General features: G+C 43.4%; 1 long non-coding RNA gene across 3 annotated transcripts in view; it reads left to right on the top strand.

Annotated features, from left to right (window-relative positions):
- The window catches only part of LOC122156352, a 42,826-nt gene extending 26,835 nt beyond the window's left edge, over positions 1-15,991 (top strand). For 2 of the 3 annotated variants that reach the window (XR_006167452.1, XR_006167451.1), the window contains 3 exons: positions 1,670-1,866; positions 14,921-15,489; positions 15,644-15,991. This is a non-coding gene — a long non-coding RNA (uncharacterized LOC122156352). Of the gene's footprint in view, positions 1-1,669; positions 1,867-11,568; positions 13,050-13,140; positions 15,490-15,643 lie in introns of those variants that run through there. The other variant, XR_006167453.1, reaches the window with a different exon arrangement.
- The last annotated feature ends 1,234 nt before the right edge of the window (positions 15,992-17,225 follow it).

The raw sequence follows: 17,225 nt of genomic DNA, 5'->3' as shown, positions 1-17,225 counted from the left end.
TCCTTTCTTTCTTTCTTTCTTTCTTTCTTTCTTTCTTTCTTTCTTTCTTTCTTTCTTTCTTTCTTTCTTTTTTGTGGTATTTCACTGGAAAGCCACAAGTTACAGGAAGACGTGTCAATAGGAGCAAATTGCACAATTACAGCAGCTCGATAGACAGATGGTTCTTAGGCCAGTATGTAAATTGGTGTTTTTAGAAATTACCATCCTTTCTTTTCATGTGGGATCTTGACTTATCTTTCCCTGACTGCAGGGATTCTGCTGTGTAATGGGGTCTGCTATTGTGTGAGAAGTTGTTTTGTAACATGATGGCAGCAGTTTCAATTCCACCAATCAATACAGGCCTTGGAAGTATAAAATCAAATTTTTACCTCTATTATCCAGTTTAGCTTCTACCTGTCCTCTGCAGGTGTACAGGGAACGTTAGGTTCATCTACATCATTTAAGTCCAAATTCCAGATCACTATTTGCTTGGGATAATTTTAATTGAGCTGGCTGAAGGTGAAGCTCTCTCCAATGAATAATAATACCTTCTCTTTTAGAAGAATGACAGAGATGGAAATAGAATTAATTCAGAGATCCAGTCTTATGGTCTACCCACTGGGCACACATCCTCCAAATTAGATAGGACAGAATGGGAACTTTGAAATTACCAAGGAGCCGATTTGAAATAAATGCAAACGAAAGCTTTTTCATACCATGCGTAATTAAACTATGGAACTCACTGCCACTAGATGATGCGAAGGCTCCTAAAACATAAACAAGTGTTAGCAGGGCTTGGCCAGGTTTGGGAAGAAGGACTAAACTCTGAGAGTCAGAGTTAAATTTCATGTCCACCAAGAGCTGAGAAAGTGTCAATCCAATGAACCATCTTCTTCTTGCCTTGCTCCTCTTACTTCTTCCTTCCTCACCCACCCCTGGCTGCTCTTGGGTAGTACAGCACCCTTGTTTTGACCCTGCACCCTGCTTCCATTTTCTGCATAGCAGTGTGGTTCAGGTTAAGCAGTGCTATCCCTGAACACAGCAGATTGCACACATGAAAATGTCAATGTGGAGGTGCTGTTTGCCTCTCTGCTCCAAAGACAAGATTGTCCCAAGCATCTCTCCTTTCTGAAGTACTGAGGTTTGCAGGAAGAAAGCCATATTTTACTGAAGGGTAAGTCAGCTCATTCAGCCCAAAGCTGGCTTTGCAGTGCCTTGGTGACCCTCCAGAGGAATTCAAGGCAGACCACATTTTTTGTGTGTTTGCTTGTTATCTTATCTTTGAAGTCCTGTGGGAGGCCGTGATCTGCCTTCAACTAACAGGAACACAGTCTGACTACAAATCGTTGTTTGAGGAAGTGATTGTGTGACTTTTTAGCTCCAAGATAACAGTTAAAGAGCCTGCCCAGGTCTCTCAAATTAAATGCATAGCTACTCAGTGCACAAAACTTTCATTACCATGGCTGCCAAAGGTGCCAGGTCAGAGCTCAGCCCTCCATCTTTGATGGTCCCAGTTCAGTCAGTGCTCTCAGATCTCTCACTGTTTTCCTAACTCACCCTCCCAGGGTCTCAGAAAACACTTATTTTGCAGCTCTTCCAGAGCAAACTAGAGTGTGGGTTTTCCCTGATTTCTTTTTTCATGGGCCTATCTGTTTTCTCACACATAATTACTCCCCCTGTTCTTTTTAAGGTTCTGCTGCTAGAAAATGGAAATGACTTCATGCTTCAAGTGGGAAATCACAGGTGAACATTTATGGATGTGGAGATGCTAAGACCATCAGCAAAGCACAATTGCTATGAGACCGGAGGCTGTCTGCCTGGATCTCACACGCCTGCCCAGCAATATATTCTTCAAACATTTTTATCCATTCATGCAACCCCATAAATGTGAGTAGGTGTCATTTTTCTATAAATATTGTGCACAGGATGATTTAGGCACCAAGTGATTTAGGCACCAGTTTTTTGTAGAAATGCCTATATCTCAATGGTGGGTGGGTGTATGGCAGCTCTGCCTGTTTGCAGTGGCGCTCAAGAGGCTGATTTTCATGTCTGCTCAGATGCTGTTACACACTGTGGCTGTGTGAAGAAGGCAAATATAACAGGCTATGTGTAGTGACTCTCCACAACCTACAAGTGGTGGGTAAAATTCACCCTGGAAGACCTTTCTTCAGAATGTGTGGCCCTATTTATACATGAGAACGGTGTCAGCAGCATGTCTAAAGAGAATACAGTCGCGCAGTGTTCCATGAGAAGTTTTTCCATGCTGGCTTGAAAGTCAAGATGGAAAATAACAGCCCAGAAAACAGATCAGAAAGGCACACAAACCTGGGGTGGGTGAAGATAGAGAACCCAAAGGAGTTTAAACCTTCATCAGCTGGCTTATGTCTTGGGAACAGGACTTTTGGATAGAGAGGACACTTCTCTTCTTGGCACCAACTGATATAGCACTAATTCCCTTTGTGGTTCCTTCTGTGTCTGTGGAAGAGATGAGGAAAAAATTCCTGATCCATGAATCTGGTTTGGATCAGACCCTGTGCTGTCAGCTGATAACTCTCAGCCCTGCTGAGAGCCCTGAGTCTCAGCCCTGCTGTATCAACAGGATGGTACAAATTCACACCTCACAAACAGGAAGCGCTTCCAACTTGCTATCAGGCAATCCTGCTTAACTCAGGGGTTTTCTAATATAGCAGTTTCCCTTGTGACATGACTATACATATTCACCTGGTTTCAGGCTTATTAATAATTGAGAAATATTTAGTGACACCTGTTCTGGAAGTAGCAATGACTGATGCCAGCAGAACCATTTCCGACAGTGGGCTGGAGTTTATCTACAGATCTTTCCTGACAGAGAAATAATTACTTGATTAACATTAGTATGTGTTGTGTCTTAAGTACTAAAGAGAGATGATCTTGTCTCTCTCATTCTCTTGCACGTGCTTGTTGTGGTGTTTAGAGTACCCACAAAATAGGAGGTTGTAAATGAGCCCATTACAGGGCAACCTACTGCTTGTACTGATAGGCTTTTGTAGAAAGATTCTAAATGTGGAATTCATCTGTGCCAGTTTACAGGCACGTGAAGGGTGCAGCTGTGAATGCAAAGCTCATAGTGGTGTTCTGAAGATAAAATTCAGGATGGCTCTGGTGTGATGGACTGATGGTTGGACTAGGTAGTCTTGGAGGTCTTTTCCAACTATAATGATTCTACGGTTCTGTGTCCTGAACTCTCCCATTACTGAAGGTGAAGCATCAGAAAAGGCCTCAGACAGGCCACAAGCATTTCTGCAGGTGTAGGGAAGATTCTTTTCCGTGGTTTTGTTCCTTTAACTGTGGCCCAATTACTCCAGTTGTTGAGGTGTGCTAGGAGAGACATACAGCTGAATGCTAAATGAGTTTATTTCTCTAGCTAAACTATGCCTACCTATTTACCAAGTACAAATGCATGTGTCTCTGCCCTCACGTGGACATTCCCTTGTTTTCTTCTCCCATTGCCAAGAAACAGTTGAGTGTTTTGCAACAGCATATTGCGAGCACCCACAGCCTGGCAGCCTGGGACAGATGGAAGATAGAGGGTAGGGACGCTCCTAGCAAGAGATGGGAGCAGTGGATCATGTTTTCCCTGGCAGAGTGGGAACTTAACTCTAACCTCCCACATCCTGCATAGATGTCCCAGTCACCTCCTGTTCTGCTTATCTGTAGGTCAAAAATTCAGGATTATAAATTTTAGCCAAGCTGCGTTTTTGTGCGGTGTCATATAAATTGTCTTCAAGCCAAAGTGTTTTCCTGCTTTGAGAAAGAGGGTTTGGGTTTTTGTTTTATCAGATAAAGTACCCTGAGTGGTACAGGCATTGTTTAAGAGCAAGTGTCATCACAGTGACTTAGGAGAAGTAGGTGTCTCATTGGAACTGCAAAGAGAATGTAAATTCTCTTGTGCTAGAGTCCAGAGCACACAGCGAAGGCCTGGAGCCTGTCTGGTACGTGGAAGCAGCTTGCTGAAGTGATGCTGGGACAATTTACACCGGTGTTTTGTTTTACTAGCATTATAAACTGCCCCATCTGAACTAGTGGCCAGGATTTAGGAGTGGGTCGATAGTGAAAAAAATCCATTAATTGATTATGGTGCTTTTCAAACTTTCTGAGCTGCTGGTGCTGTACTGTTCGGTCAGCACAACTACAGGAGGAGGCAGTTTGCAAAATGGGTGGCTTATTTAAACCTCCCTCCCCAGTATTCAGTTTTCATCTGATGAGGGATATAAAAATGCCGTGTGACTTCAGCCAGGAATTGTGCCCTGTGAATGGAGTGCTGCAAACAGGAATCCTGATAAATGCTTTGCAAGAAACAATACCAGATATTGAAAAAAGTCACCCAACCCATGTGAAGAGCAGGCTGAATTCTGCTCATGATTCATCTGACCTTTTCCTGCCTAGTGACTTGCCAACCCTGTATGTTGAACACACAACCTTTCAGTAGTGTTGCTTTGCATCCAGAAGCATCAGAACCTCCCCAGAACCCTCAAAGGAGGAGACCCCCAGCTATCAGCTCCAACCACTTCCCACCACTGGTCTGAAAACTGCCCATTTGGCCTCATTCTTTGCCTAGACATCAGCCAAGAACAGCAAGAGGCAATGGCGAGAGGTGCCATTTGGAAAACGTGGTCTGTGAAATGCAAATGCTTCTAGGTGATTGCAGAGATAATATGGTCTTATGAAGGAACCGCTTGATATGTCAGTGTTAATACCCATATCCCTTCATTCGCCCAGTGTTTGTATGCACAGTACATATTTTGCTTACAGAATACAGATCAGGGTTGTAATAGAGGTGTCTTCAAGCTACATTTATTTGATGTATTTGTTTTTACATTATTTTTATGCTACTAGTGAATGGGCTGTTTGGGAATCAAAATGCCAAAGCTGAGGTATGAACAGGATTGCTCATCTCCATCCCACATCAGGCATGATAAAGAAATCAGGGTGGTATTGATTGCAGCTGAGAAGGGGACAGAGCACACAACACTAAGCATGCAAACCCGGGCCAGCCACTTCACACCCTGGAAAACATGGCATTTTTATATCTTAAATTTCTGTGCAATTTAGAATTGAGCTGTGTACTGAGGGGCAACGGAATGTCTTTCAGGGAGATGAAGAAGGAAATATCTTTCCGTAAACAACAATTAATGAGCAGCTTCACCAAACAGCGGTGACTAGCTGAAAAATCACAGGAAAAATATATATTTCTTTAATGAGCGCACCACAGTTACTCACACCACTGTGAGAGGGGAAGCTCACAGGCCTTGTCCCAGAGCTGGCAGTTTGCAAACCCCACAGCTGTCCCACCAACTCTTCCAACATTTGTGCACTCTGTCATTGGTGTGCTTTCGATGGCATTGAGACCAGGCGTTGACATCTGTCCCTCTGCAGAGGTTGCAGCCAGGGCAGCTCACACCTCTGAGATCCCAAAGCATCTCTGTTGCAGTTCTGCTTCCTATAGCTCTGTGTCCCGTCTGCATCTCCTTCCTGCAGGAAGACCCGTCCTGACCCTCTATTGCTCACTGGGGATTTGCATGCATTGCTTGCTGGCAAGTGTGAAGAACAAGGCCTGAGAATTTGAGAGCAGAGATTTTGTTTCTGTAATTTTGAGGCCAGCGTGTGAAACATCAACCTTCAGCTCCCAAAATAAGCTGCGGAGGTGTCACCAGCCTGTGAAATGCGTCTGCCCGAGGAACAGCTGCATTCACACAGGAAAGAGGGCGTGCTAATTGATTTGTGCTAATTGGTTTGTGCCTGTACGTGAGCATGCGTGTGTGTGGACAGACTGGTAGGTACCAAACATAAAAAACAGAAAATGGCAATAGAAGGAGACAGCAGTATTAAAAAAGCGGGAGCAGGTGTTTGTTTTTATGGTGTGTTTGTAACAGGCTATTTGCAGGTCTGCACAGCTGGTGGGCCACTGTGAATGCAAAGTGAGATCCCCAGAGACAAATAACACTTTTTATCAGATAGCTGATAACAGTCAGAAGAAAAAAACAAGTGTACAACTGTGGGGTAGTGTTCAGACCCACGCTCTGGAACTGTCCAGTTTGCCTAGCATGGCAGTGGCCCTGAGAGCCTGGAAGTCTCACAGAGCACTGCCCTTCTCATTTGGGCCAGTCTGCTAAAGAGGAAGCACTTCATAGAATGAATCATAGAATGGCCTGGGTTGAAAAGGACTATAATGATCATCTAGTTTCAACCCTCCTGCTACGTGTGGGGTTGCCATCCACCAGACCAGGTTGCCCAGAGTCACATCCAGCCTGGATCCATCCACTTAGGGAAACCTGAACTGGAGGATGCTTGTTTTGGAGCAAATGCTTATGTTAGGGTCTTCAGTCCTCAGAGATTTTCTACTGACCAGCTGGTGCACCCTCAGTGACCTCCCCACCCTCAACATAATATTGGAAAAGTAAATGTAAACTGTTTGGAATTCCAGGAGCAGAGTGCAATTTTGATTTTGTAGCACATTTTAGAACTTCTCCTTTAGTTCCATGCTAGTAAGAGGCTATTTTGCATCTGCTGAAACTTGGAAACATCCTGTAAGCTCCCAGCTCCTCGACCCATTCTTTCCAGAGCCTTTCTCACCAGCAGGGCCAAGAAGACTTTCCTTTGCTGATGTGCAGGGAGCATTTGATTCTCTCATGTATCTGTAACAAGAGAAGCTAAAATAAGTGCTTCCATACCTAGCATTGCTCTAAATATAATCAGCTTGCTGCTCCTATGTAGTGATTTTAAAAGCATGACGTGCAGTAATTGCAAGGGGCTGAGATTGGAGAGTGAATGATGATTCCAACAGGCCAAAGCTGTTGGTCACTTAGTGCATGGTAACCTCCGATTGGCTTGGCCCTAGACAGGAGCTGACACTTTCATTTGTCTTTTTCTGACATAGCAAACCTTCTGTATTTTCTTTTTCACACACACACACACACACACACACACACAAACATAATAAAATAATAATAATAACTGATATTCGTGACCTGTGCAGCCTACTATAAGGATCCTGCTTTAGCAGGGGAGTTGGACTTGATGATCCCCAGAGATCCCTTCTAACTCCTACGATTCTGTGTTTCTATAAAATCCAAGGGAGTAATGAGGATGTGGTATAGAGGAGAATTTAGTTTACCCAGAGTTAAATGCCCCAGCCAGCAGTGCCAGTTATATCAGTCACTAATAGTAACCGTGTGTAGCTGCATGTATTAAGGTGGTAGAGGATGATAAGGCTGAAAAGCAAAGCAATCTGTTAGGCTATAGCTGAAAATAGAGTCACTGCTGCAGAGAGAAAAACTTCCATGCCTTCTCCAGCTCTCCCTTCAGACGTGAAAGTGCAGGGAGTGGTGCTGAGGGATGGAAAATCTGATTTCCTACTGCTGAGAGACAGGGTGGCAGTTGAGAGGAGGTTTTCAAGGTAATAGCAACGATGCTATCAGGGCAGCAGGGAAATAAGCAGGTAGATGCCTTATGAAGGAGACATTGCACTTGGGCTCAGCAAAGGCCACATGAGCTTTAAGAGAGCTCAGTCTCAATCCTTCAGCTCTTTCAGTAGAAGGCAGAGACTGGAAGGCAAGATGCAGTACTTACAACAACGCCATATCCTACCAATTGTGTTGTGCTCCACAGCAATGTTGGCTAATCTTGAGCAGAACATTTGCCAGCTTGGCACCTCTGTTCAACCCTCTTGGTATGGCAGAGAGAAACCCAACCCACTTCACAGGATTGCATTAGGGCTTTACAACTAATATTTACTTGCATCTTGAAGATACCTGGGTGGGAGGCACTACAAAAGGGACATCAAAGGTGTTTGTGTACTCAGCGCTGGTGGCTGGTGCAGGGAGTACAAGAAGTGGCTTTTCCAAAGAGGCTGCTTGACCTCAGGGCAAGCAGCACAAGCAAAGGTTGCACAACCCTGTCGCAATATGTTCCAGGATTCTGTTCAGACCTTCATGAACTGAAGACTTTCTAGAGGGCAGTGCAAATCTTGCCTTACTAAATACAAGTATGAGGCACTCAGGAATCGGTAAGTTGATTTTGGATAACCTTCCCTTAATTACCTGATTTGATGAAGGGGGGAGAAAAATTACAGCTTAGCATGACAGTAAGAACTGTGAGCTACTGCTTGTTTTCTCACCAGATTTCTCCTCCTCACATACTCTTTCTCTCCAAACTCCAGAGCTGATCTGGACACTTGAAAGCCTGCAGTCAAGGGGTTTGCTGATTATGCCAACATTCAGCAATCCAACTGTCAGAGACACTCACACATCCTTGGTGCTATTTTGCAATTAGGGAACAAGTGCATTCTTGCAATTTAAGCACTGTGAAGGTAAGTGAGAGATCTGGCTTAATTGCTAGCTTTGACAAAATCCTTCTTCAGAAGGATTCTGAATCTTTCTGTAAATACACGTGGTTCCCAATTGGTGCCCAGTGACACCAATGTAGACTTTTTTTCTGGTGATACTGGCTACCTGAGCTGCTCTGTGCTATGCTATTTTAACTATGGCTCTTGCAGCTGTCACTGTTCAACTTCTAAACACGGATTGGTCTTCCTTTCTCATAGAACATGCAGCACAATCCTCTTGGAAACTATACATGATTTTTGGACAACTCATAACACTGGCACTCCTCTTATCATGTCCATACAACCAAGAAGTTACAGAGGGCTAAGTAATCTAACAGTGCAGGTGGTGGGGAGCTAGGACTCATGTAATGGAATGAGTGCAGCTGCAGCTACTTAATATTGACCAAAAGCTGCTAAGTGTGGTGGAAACTACTCTGCAAATGTAAATACAGTAAACCAGTTCCCTGTTGGGCACTGAGCTGGAGAAACAGTGTTGTTTTAGCTGTACTACATTCACCACTGCCTTCTTCACCAAAACTTTACTTGTAGTGTGAGCCAAAGCCTTTTTCTTTGGTAGGGCTTTTCAACCAATACTATATGAAGTCTAGCATAAGGCATCACATTTAAACAAGGAAAATAGGTTTTGCTAGCTTCAAAGCTTGATCAGAAATAGGAAAACTGCACCGTTACTACAACACAAAGTTTCAGCTAGAACTTCAGAAACTTTCATAAAATCTGTTTTAATCCTGCATCATGGCATTCCATGCCAGCAAAGCATGCTGGAAGGACAGCCTTTGATAACTAGGGGAAATGGCTCAGCTTGAGCAGCAGCCATTAATTCCTTGTGGAAACGGGAAACCAAGCAGCTCCCTTTAGGAAACCTTTCCCTTAAGGAGGGCTGCATGAAGAACCTCAGCAAAAACATAGAACCTTCCCTGCTGTTCTCACAGCTGTTCTGCTGCTTTCTGCCCTCTAGAATGGATGTCATGCTGCATGCAGTACAAAAGCATGACTATTAGCATGGCTACTGTGGACTACCATATATTCCAAATGCAAACAGAGGCAGCAGGAGAAGGGATTTTAAGGGCAACCCAGAGTCTAAGGCTGGTTTTGTCAAATCCCAGGGGAAAGAAGCCAGGAAAGGAAAAAGGGAAGTGGGAGGGGAACTGGGGTTCCAGGAATTGTAATCTAACATACAGGAAAAATAAAACTGCCCTCCCTTTCTTGGTAGCAGAACAACGAGCAATGGAGACGCTTTATCAAAATGCCAAAAACATGTATGTCTGCATATCCCTACATATCCCTACAAGTGCCTCTGCCTGTAACAGTTGCCAAGGAAAAGGAAGAGTTCTCGTGATTCTCAATTAATTGCCAAGTGTGTATCAGACAGGGAGGAAATTGGAGAACTGATTCCAGCCCCCATCCTCTCCTTTACACCCAAAATATTAACTCCTCTCAAGTTTTCTAATATTTCCAGTACTTTTATGTTACACAGAGAACCTGGAGCTCCCACAGTAGTAGACAGTGAGAATTCAGCAGTGTTTCTGTTACCTTAGCACATACGTCCTGAAGATGAAGGTCTTTATGAACAACAGGATTGACTCCACAATCAACTGAGGTGTGCTAGGAATGTCACCTGTATCTTACGAAGAAGAGTTTCTAGCTAAGAAATGAAAGACTGGAGGATTATCTCTTCCAGGACAGAAAATGGAAATGAGCAAAACAGTTCTTTCTGTTAACAAACAGATTCTAAAATTACTCATTTCCGATTTCTCTGCAGTCTCCCTTTCTGTACAAGTGGTTATGTTACTGCATCTCAAGTTTTGATTTTGCTCAGTTTCAGAGTCTAAACGAGTTTCTGTCTTGTAACAGTTTATGGGGATGCCGAAGACAATACCTGCATATATTTCACCAGTCAGTCTTGTCTTCTGCCGAGTACTCAGTAATCTCTGTGAAAATGTTGTGGAATTGCCCCCTTCATCTGTTGAGGAAACACATGGTCAAGAGCAGAAGCAATCATTTAAAATTCCTCAAAGACATTTTGATTAACGAACATCCTGTTAGATGGGCTGGGTCAAATTTAGTCCTGCTGTAAACTAATGCAACAGTGTCTGGAGGGATCTGACTTACGTCCTCTGACTACTTATTAGACTCCATTTGCTCAGATAAATGATCTCAGTCAAAACTATTTTCATCTGGGAGATTTCTTTATGAGATCAGGAAATTATCTTTTGCGGGGGGGTTCACAGTTTTAATTCCAAGCCTATCAAACTTAACACAGGTTCTCCTGTTGCCATAGGCTGTACAGGATGCTGTCATTTCTCATGATTTTCATCTGTTTATTCCCTGCAGATCTTTCATAAATTTCAAAAAGAAACTCATCTGCCAGTTTGTTCAGGAAGGAGTCAAACCAACAAAATAATCTGAACATAATGGAATAACTTGGGAGCCAAGGAAACAGGGTACCTTTTGATCCTACCATGGGCTCCCCACATGACATTGGACAAGTCACTTTTATCTGGGTTTATTCCACCCAATTCTTGCTGTCTCTGTGGAATTCCTATGAGAGAAGCACTGTCTTAATTGGGAAGATGGGTTGCTTTGAGGGCCAGTGAAGAGAGCTAGGAGCCTGAATAGATCACCCTCCTATATTGCATGTACAGAAGAAGAAAGTTCTGAAGAGTCCAGGCTTTGACTTTCCTGTGGGTTTATTTCTCATTTCTGTATGAGGTACTTAGTATTCAGTCCGCATAATAATATGGTGAAGACAAATGTTAAAAATAGTGAAGCAGTAGGACCCATCCTTCTATCCCAGTTAGATAGGTGGATGGCTGCATAAGCTTCAGGAAAATCTGAAGTCTGGTTTGAATGCTGACAGAGAAGTTGTTCCAAGTCTTTTAAAGCATGCAAGATTTCCTTATATTTCTGAATATTAATGTCTGTGGAATGATGGCAAAATGATGATCAAAGGTCAGAAGAAAGAGTATCTCCCATTACAAGCTATGCTCTTCTTTGGGAAAAACAGACAAACAAACAAACAAACAAACAAAAAACCCAAAGCTTTGAGATTTGAATCTGTTATTAAATTCAAAAGTCCACATTTTGGATGATTTTTGGAACTGAGTGTATTTGCAAAATGTTCATGTTTACATTTCACCTTGACTTGTGTTATCTTCCATCATGAAATGTAGGCTTTAGAGCACAGCTACAACCTTGCTGCACTCCATGCTGTTATGAGCCTTTGATCACTTTAATCACTGTACTTAAGAATAGCTTGATCTATTTTTTTCTGCTAAATTGACATTCTACAAGGCAAGAAGGTAATTAGCGATGTCTACTCTGCTGAAATAATATAGCATCTCACTTGTTCCCTCATGAGCTGTACAGCTTGGCTATAGCCATTGTTAGACATAAAAAAAGCTTCCTTCTTCTTAAAGAACAAGAAATAAAAGACAACTTTGTGTAAGCTTATTAAACACTGCGTTCACGTTCCAGCATAGATGTGTCTCTTGAAACACAAGCAAAGAGTTCTAGCTTTCCTTTGCCCTGGGAGGCCTGGATGCTGGAGTAGCCCATGCACTCCTCATCTGTACTTCTCATTTGGCTCAGGGCTCAAGCACATGGCTAAAAACTAAGCTTTCTCGTTTGGGGCATTGCTTTGCATCCCTAAGATGCTTTAAGCAGGATGTTCTGCTTTTACTGCTTGATCTCATCTGAGTCATTTAAATACAAAGAAAGTGCTAGCTATCTGAATATTATGTAATGACCTGATTTGTGTGTGCTTTCATAAAAGATCAGATCCGCACACCAGAGTGGCAGTGCTTTCACTCTCCCCAGAGGACTCTCTAGCTGATTTGGCAGTGTTACACTGCAGAATGACTCTGCCCCTTGAGCAGCAAGCCCATCCTTTTTACATAAACCAGCCGAGAAAGCAAAGAGGTGAGAGGTGTCCATCTTGAAACATCTCAGGTCCATCTCAGAGAAGGGTTAACACATATTTATTTATGTATTTATATATCTTATTTATTTATTTATGTAATAAATTTCCAAACTTCATGCTTTAGGAGTGGAATAGGTTTGTTTTAGAAGTGGAATAACTGCCTCTGTTCATATAAATGCCACAGCCTCCCCAGTGGGTGGGAAGAGTCATTGAATCATAGGGGTTGGAAGGGATTTCTGGATATCATCGAGTTCAACCCCCAAAGAGCCTCCCTCAAGTGCAGCATGCACAGCTCTTCAGAGCGTCTCAGGGCTGCATTATTACATTTGCAACTGCTCCCACAACAAGCTGATGCCAGCAGGGAGGGAGAGGGCACACAGAGCTGCTCACAGTGCTGTGACCTGCACTCCCTGGCCTGTTCTGCTTGTCTATTAAGGAACAAAATTAGGATCACCAGTTGTCACTGCATAGGGTCTGCCAAAGTGCTGGCTTCTGGAAGTCGTGGGATGAACTGGTGGTTAGGCCACATATTGTGTTGAAAATGAACGGCTCACAGGCCCCTACCCCTCAAGTAATAAATGGTATTGTCTGCATTAGAATGTCTTCCACCAGCAAAACTGTTAGTCTTCCATTAGAAGGACAGGAGTCAATTGGCTGCATGTGGATGGACAGAAAGTATGAGTTTCTCCTAATTCAAGAGCTGCTGAGATGCTTGACCCTCTTCTACAGAAACTGCTTCTTTCAAAGATGACAGGATCTAGGCCATAAGTAAGTGAAGAGGTGAAAAAAATCAGTCTCTTTATCAAATAAACGTGTGACTGGAAGCATGTGTCTAAGACAGTGATGCATTTCTTTTTAGGCACAAAAATTAACAGTCCATCAAGAATCTGCATTTCTACACTGCAGTGAAATCCTGAGGAGCTGATGTCTTTTCCATGGTCAGACAATCTGGTTGCCGAGCTGGTGGCTGCAGCAGTGTTCTGTGCTTCTGCAGGCATTCCCCACAACAGCAGTCTCCTCCTCCTCCCTTTGCTCCTATCAGCCAGGCTCCAGTGAGAGCTACATCCACAGCACCCCAATACTTAGCCTCTCAGTACCTGAAATGGTAATAGCACTGTTTTGGTTTTATTTCCCAGACAGAAGACTGTGCTGTTTCTGGCTCCTTGCTGCAATAAATTGGCAGATGATGCTCTAATGAGAACAATAACGCACCCACCCTACCGCCTTTGATCACTTATGTGCTCTTTTGCAGCTTGTGAAAGGCTCTAAAAGCTTTCACCAGACAGGTTGTTTGATTTTTAAGGAGTGTCACTAGCGCTGTTTACCCCAGACAGGCAGAAGCCTGTTTTTGCAGTGTGTGGTTGCTGGGACAATTGACATCAGCTAAGTGGCCAATATGTAGTTTGACCCAAGAAATGCCAGGTTCCGGCCATTTGCCAGCAATTTCAACAGCAGAAGCTGCCTCAAACCAGCGTATCTGAACTTAGTGCTTCAGCGAGCTGCTTAATGGGTTGTATGCTGGGGTGCAGTCAGTGGGCACCAAATGTGCTGTGCCATTTCACATCAGCTGGTGGTCAGCAATACTATTGCACGATAGTGCTGATGGTCAGCAATTGCACATATACTGGTACTAGCTATATTCTCATGACAAAGTGATCTGTGTTCTTGACCCTCTTCCTTTATTCTGAGCTACCCATGCAAGGAACAGAGTTGCACTGAATTTGCACAGAATGGATTGTGACAATCGTTTCCGCTTGTGCACTCCTAGCTACAGTCCCATGACCATCTTTGCTCTCACTGAAAATTACTTGGCAACACAGATGAGCTCCCGTGGGAAGTCACCAGGACGTGATTAAAGTTACCCACAAAACAGATGTTTCTTTGGAAGAAATGTATTGTAATCAATCTGTAAACTCAGAGCAGTTAAAATGGAGGCTGGAAACAACAACCAAAAAATGCTGAATACATCTTATCTTACCATTTGGCTTGCTGTTTCCCATTGCATTCTTCTTGCCCCAGCCACCTCATCCTGCAGCATCTCAGTCTGAGTGACTGAACTGACAGGTGATCTTTTGTGACTTTCTGCATACCTTTGTCTACTTCAGCACCCAAATCAATGGTCTCTGGTTATTTATGCATCTTTATCTGAAGGAGAATCGACTCCATTTTAATTGCATATGAACGGGATGATAATAAAGCACTAATTGTTTTTTCTGCCCATGAACTGATCTGTATCTGGTTGAATTTGCCCTTGATGATCTCATAACACTGGCAAAATTGCAAACAAGTACACACAGACCTGCTGCTTGCATTAGAAGAATCCAGGTATCTCTCATTTTTCACAGGCTACTCGGTGTCTTTTCATTTCAGCAGCTACACAGCATCACTGATGTGTAACTGCTCAGCAGATATGCAAATACTATGTATCCTGTATACTGGCTATCCCTATATGTGAGGTTAAGTGAGGTTTCCGTTGGGAGAGAGTGCGTTGTCCTTTTGTGGAAATGAAATCTTTGTTCTCATTGATTAAACAAGCAAGGAATGGCCCACACAGAGGAATCCTGAGTTCACAATACCCTTCTAAAATGCAGAGCTGGTGAAACATATATCCGTCATCCATTGCTTTCTGTGTCTTATAGCGTACCTACTGCTGTGATAACTGAGCACCTGTCAAGATACTATATTGCTAGTCATGGAAATGGAAGTCATCTCAGATTTATCAACAAAGAAGCTGACATTGCTGTCTGGCAAGTTTCTCAGCTTTTGTGCCTCAACCTTGACCCTCAAGGATCTACTTCTCAAGGCAAGAAAGCAGCCAATTCTCCTCACGGATTTAATCACCATTTCCTCTGCTATGGGTTCTGATTCATGAGGTGGTAGAGATCTCCTTAACCAAACAAGATCACCTGGAAGTAGTCACTGCTACAGGACATAGAGCACACACATGCCACAAGCTGATTTTGGCATCCCAGGTCCCAGTAATACCCACAGTGAAGTGGAAATCTGCCCCTTACTTGAGACCACAAGTGGATCACTGATGCCAGTGGGCACCTTTCAGACATCAAGGCTCTGGCCATATTTGAACTGCAAGACATTTTTTATACCCTCATTGACCTTTGAGCTCACAAAGCATGCTCAAAATCTTACAAAAAAGCCACGCTCCAAAGTGATCAAGTGATATTAGGTTGTGTCTCAAAAACCACTAGAGGTGAGTGCTCAAAGATTCCCGTCTCTTAATACTGAATTGCTCCATTACAACTACCAGTAAAAACAAGAGTGGTTTGTCCTGTGCGTTGCTGTCTTTCTCAGTTAACGCTTTTCACAGAAGTCCAAGTTTAAGTTCTCTCCCTTTCTTTTTCCAGGTTCCCTCTATTTCCCAGAAGGTGTCCCAGAGCTGGAGCCAATTCAGCTGCCAAGATGCTGCCTTTCTCACCTGCTGATTGCAATTAGCCACTGCCAGCTGGGACCTGGTGTGCCATTGAAGAGCTAACAAGAAGCAGAGACCAGCATGATGCCTCGACAGTGCATACACAGTGAATAAATAAGAAATGCTGCACTGTATTCCTGAAGTTACTTCCTATGCAACTTCAATTGCTTCCTAAGCAATTCCTATGTCCCAACATGCATGTCAGAGGTTCAGCTTGCTTCTCGTGCTCTTACCTCATGCTGTCACATACTTGCCAGGAAGGAAACATGGGCAATAAAGGTTACTGATGGTAAAAACAAACCCAGCTGTGGTCTTGTTAAGAAATCTTTTGGCTCATCTCCATCCTCAGGCAGCACCCATCATCACAGGGGAGAGGTCACTTCTGATTATGGTGGTAGCCTAAATTGAGAGGAGGGATTTTGTCCTCCTGGGGCACTGCTCAGCACTTGCTTCCTCATCTGGATCTCTGGAGCTCTGAAGGGGATGGTGGTGCTTCTCCCCCCTTTGGGGCCCAGCCTCAGAACCAGGGTGTTGCAAATTTCCTCCATAATAAAATTCTGCACATTTGAAGTACTAATCTGAGAGGTTCCAGGAGATTTGCTGCCAGGCAGGCTCCCAAACAGAAAGATATCTTCAGGCTTTGCTTTAGGCCAACATGCCTTGGCTTAATCTGGGCCCTGAGTGATAGGGACAGGTGTCCTCTGTCCAGCTTCCTGTCCTATCTCCCAACACAACAACCCTAATGCTTCTGTCTTATGCTCAGAAAAGCACTGAATTTGCAATATTTCAAAAGGATTGTGGATTTGGGATGTTGTATTTTTGAATAATGACAATGACATCTGCCCATGGAGCCTTGCTAGATTTTATAGCCATAATAAGCCTTTCCAGCTTAACCTCTCCATATGAGATACCTCTAGATAAAGCACGTCAAGAGCACGAGACCATTTTCCTTTCCAATTTACCCTCTTTGGGGATTCCTTCCTGACATAAGTGCTATATGAACTTATTGGGATTAGCTCACACTTACTGCAGCAAAAAGAGATGCCACTGTCATGGGGAGCATCCAGCCAGGATCAAAGACTTCTTATACAGTGAAGGAGAGCCCTCATTGGTCCTTGTCGTGTGACGGTTTTTTTTCTGTGTGGTGTAAGAAAAATATGATCCCACTTTCTGACTACGGATGCAGAGGATTCAGGTTGCTTTTGACTTCTTTGAGATGTTGTGCTCCACTTAAGCACATGATCTGACTGTGTCCACCGAATGTCTGCATCCCTTCCTTTCAGGATGACACACACACAACCAAAATCATTCAATGAAAAAAGAGTTAAAAGTTACAGAGGCCTGTTATAATGTAAAGGACACAGCTGTGGAAAAAAAATTATCACAGAAAGGTTGGCTAATGAGCACATGCTATGTATGGAAAAAGCCAGGCTATAACCTTAATAGAATCCTGGAATATCCTGAGTTGGAAAGGACCCACAAGGATCATCCTGTCCAACTGCTGGCTCCTCACAGGA

The sequence above is a fragment of the Centrocercus urophasianus genome, unplaced genomic scaffold, assembly GCF_019232065.1.
Source record: "Centrocercus urophasianus isolate 14NV4802_14NV808 unplaced genomic scaffold, USGS_Curo_1.0 seq_12, whole genome shotgun sequence".
NCBI classification, from domain to species: domain Eukaryota; kingdom Metazoa; phylum Chordata; class Aves; order Galliformes; family Phasianidae; genus Centrocercus; species Centrocercus urophasianus.
The sequence above is the reverse complement of the archived record's forward strand: the minus strand, read 5'-3'. Positions and strand labels throughout refer to the sequence as shown.